This window comes from Balaenoptera physalus (assembly GCF_965194825.1).
Source record: "Balaenoptera physalus genome assembly, contig: HAP1_SCAFFOLD_1821, whole genome shotgun sequence".
NCBI lineage: Eukaryota > Metazoa > Chordata > Mammalia > Artiodactyla > Balaenopteridae > Balaenoptera > Balaenoptera physalus.
In genome coordinates, this window is record NW_028124982.1 from 5,308 (window position 1) to 9,036 (window position 3,729).

The window sequence follows — 3,729 nt, forward strand, 5'->3', positions numbered from 1 at the left end:
CTCCGTTCATGCGGCCTCGAAGATACCTGAAAGCATTGTTGTTGCCGGGGATTTAGTCACTCCCTGCCTGCTTCTGCTAAGAAAATGAGTTTTCCCGAAAGAAACCTTGTGCTTCCAGTTCCTGGTTGGAAGCTCACCCTACTCTGCTGTATAACTAAAGTGAAAGTCAAGGGGAGCACTAGCCTCGATGTAAGGCCCTGAATATCCTTACAAAACGGGAGGTTTCAGCAGCTTCATGAGGCCTTGAACGCTGTTCTGCTTTAGTTTAACGGTAGTAAGCTTTCCAAGACGCCTAGAGACCTAGCTTCAGCACCCGATTCGGTATCAGAATACTGCCTAGAAGCAGGAAGCTTTGGTCCTGCGTGTATGCCACATATGAACTTACAAATTGGAGACTGATGGCACAAGGCTTGTTTGCCCATTCTGAAAGCTCCGTTCATGCGGCCTCGAATATACCTGAAAAGCATTGTTGTTGCCCGCGTTTTAGTCACTGCCGGCATGGTTCTGAGAAGATATTGAGTATTCCGCTAAGAAACCTTGTGCTTCCAGTTCCTATTTGGAAGCTCACCATGCTCTGCTCTATACCTAAAGTGAAAGTCAACGTGAGCCCTGGCCTCGAAGGAAGGCCCTGATTTGCCTTGCCAAACGAGAGGCGTGGAGCAGCTCCATGAGGCCTTCTTCACTGCTCTGCTTCAGTTTCACGATCGTAAGCTTTACAAGACTCTTAGGGCCTTGCTACAGCACCCCTTTCCGTAACAGTACACTGCATAGAGCCAGGAAGCTCTGGTCCTCCGTGTGTGCTGCGTGTCAACCTAGAAATTAGAGACTGATGGCACAAGGCTTGTTTAGCCATTAGGAAAGCTCCGTTCATGCGGCCTCGAAGATACCTCAATAGCATTGTTTTTGCCGGGGATTTAGTCACTGCGTGCCTGCTTCTGCGAATAAATGAGTTTCCCTGAAAGAAACCTTGTGCTTCCAGTTCCTAGTTGGAAGTTCACCCTGCTCTGCTCCATAACTAAATGAAAGTCAAGGGGAGCAGTAGCCTCAATGTAAGGCCCTGAATATCTTTACAAAACGGGATGTATTCAGCAGCTTCATGACGCCTTGAACGCTGTTCTGCTTTAGTTTAACGGTAGTAAGCTTTCCAAGTTTCCTAGAGACCTTGCTTCCGCACACGTTTGGGTGTCAGAAAACTGCCTAGAGCCAGGAAGCTTTGGTCCTGCGTGTATGCCGCATATGAACTTACAAATTGGAGACTGATGGCACAAGGCTTGTTTGCCCATTCTGAAAGCTCCGTTCATGCGGCCTCGAATATACCTGAAAAGCATTATTGTTGCCCAGGTTTTAGTCACTGCCGGCATGGTTCTGAGAAGATATTGAGTTTTCCGGTAAGAAACCTTGGGCTTCCATTTCCTATTTGGAAGTTCACCCTGCTCTGCTCTTTACCTAAAGTGAAAGTCAACGTGAGCCCTGGACTCGATGGAAGGCCCTTTTTGGCCTTGCCAAACGGGAGGCGTGGAACAGCTCCATGAGGCCTTCTTCACTGTTCTGCTTCAGTTTCACGGTCGTAAGCTTCTCAAGACTCTTAGGGACCTGCTACAGCACCCGTTTCGGTAACAGTACACTGCATAGAGCCAGGAAGCTCTGGTCCTCCGAGTATGCTGTGTGTCAACCTAGAAATTAGGAAACTGATGGCACAAGGCTTGTTTTGCCAATAGGAAAGCTCCATTCATGCGGCCTCGAAGATACCTGAAAAGCATTGTTGTTGCCAGGGATTTAGTCACTGCCTGCCTGCTTCTGCAAAGAAAATGAGTTTTCCTGAAAGAAACCTTGTGCTTCCAGTTCCTATTTGGAAGCTCACCCTGCTCTGCTCTGTTCCTAAAGTGAAAGTCAAAGTGAGCCCTGACCTAGAAGGAAGGCACTTTTTGGCCTTGCCAAACGGGAGGCGTGGAACAGCTCCATGAGGCCTTCTTCACTGTTCTGCTTCAGTTTCACGGTCGTAAGCTTCTCAAGACTCTTAGGGACCTGCTACAGCCCCCGTTTCGGTAACAGTACACTGCATAGAGCCAGGAAGCTCTGGTCCTCCGTGTATGCTGCGTGTTAACCTAGAAATTGGAGACTGATGGCACAAGGCTTGTTTTGCCAATAGGAAAGTTCCATTCATGCGGCCTTGAAAATACCTGAAAAGCATTGTTGTTGCCGGGGATTTAGTCACTGCCTGCCTGCTTCTGCTAAGAAAATGAGTTTTCCTGAAAGAAACCTTCTGTTTCCATTTCCTAGTGGGAAGCTCACCCTGCTCCTCTCTTTAACTAAAGTGGAAGTCAATGGGACCACTAGCCTCCATGTAAGGCCCTGAATATCCTTACAAAACGGGAGGCATGCAAGAGCTCCTTGAGGCCTTCAACGCTGTTCTGCTTTAGTTTAACGGTAGTAACTTTCCAAGACTCCTAGGAACATGACTTCAACACCCGTTTCTGTAACAGAACACTGCATAGAGCAAGGAAGCTCTGGTCCTCCATGTATGCTGCGTGTCAACCTAGAAATTGGAGACTGATGGCACAAGGCTTGTTTTCCCATTAGGAAAGCTCCGTTCATGCGGCCTCGAAGATACCTGAATAGCATTGTTGTTGCTGGGGATTTAGTCACTGCCTGCCTGCTTCTGCGAATAAATGAGTTTTCCTGAAGGAAACCTTGTGCTTCCAGTTCCTAGTTGGAAGCTCACCCTTCTCTGTTCCATAACTAAATGAAAGTCAAGGGGAGCACTAGCCTCGATGTAAGGCCCTGAATATCCTTACAAAACGGGAGGTATGCAGCAGCTTCATGAGGCCTTGAACGGTGTTCTGCTTTAGTTTAACTGTAGTAAGCTTTCCAAGACTCCTAGAGACCTTGCTTCAGCACCCGTTTGGGTGTCAGATAACTGCCTAGAGCCAGGAAGCTTTGGTCCTGCGTGTATGCCGCATATGAACTTACAAATTGGAGAGTGATGGCACAAAGCTTGTTTGCCCATTCTGAAAGCTCCGTTTATGCGGCCTCGAATATACCTAAAAAGCATAGTTGTTGCCGGGGATTTAGTCACTGCCTGCCTACTTCTGCTAAGAAAATGAATTTTCCCGAAAGAAACCTTCTGTTTCCAGTTCCTAGTTGGAAGCTCACCCTGCTCCTCTCTTTAACTAAAGTGAAAGTCAACGTGAGCCCTGGCCTCGAAGGAAGGCCCTGATTTGCCTTGCCAAACGAGAGGCGTGGAGCAGCTCCATGAGGCCTTCTTCACTGTTCTGCTTCAGTTTCACGATCGTAAGCTTTTAAAGACTCTTAGGGACTTGTTACAGCACCCGTTTCGGTAACAGTACACTGCATAGAGCCAGGAAGCTCTGGTCCTCCGTGTATGCTGCGTGTCAATCTAGAAATTGGAGACTGATGGCACAAGGCTTGTTTTCCCATTAGGAAAGCTCCGTTCATGCGGCCTCGAAGATACCTGAAAGCATTGTTGTTGCCGGGGATTTAGTCACTCCCTGCCTGCTTCTGCTAAGAAAATGAGTTTTCCCGAAAGAAACCTTGTGCTTCCAGTTCCTGGTTGGAAGCTCACCCTACTCTGCTGTATAACTAAAGTGAAAGTCAAGGGGAGCACTAGCCTCGATGTAAGGCCCTGAATATCCTTACAAAACGGGAGGTTTCAGCAGCTTCATGAGGCCTTGAACGCTGTTCTGCTTTAGTTTAACGGTAGTAAGCTTT

At 47.9% G+C, this 3,729-nt stretch overlaps 1 long non-coding RNA gene across 1 annotated transcript; it reads right to left on the reverse strand.

The window, feature by feature from the left end:
- Positions 1-1,687: 1,687 nt before the first annotated feature.
- Positions 1,688-3,131, reverse strand: LOC309654052. The gene is made up of 2 exons (XR_014259777.1): positions 2,691-3,131; positions 1,688-1,829 (listed from the first exon to the last, which is right to left on the reverse strand). It is a non-coding gene; the product is annotated as an uncharacterized lncRNA (long non-coding RNA).
- Positions 3,132-3,729: the final 598 nt, after the last annotated feature.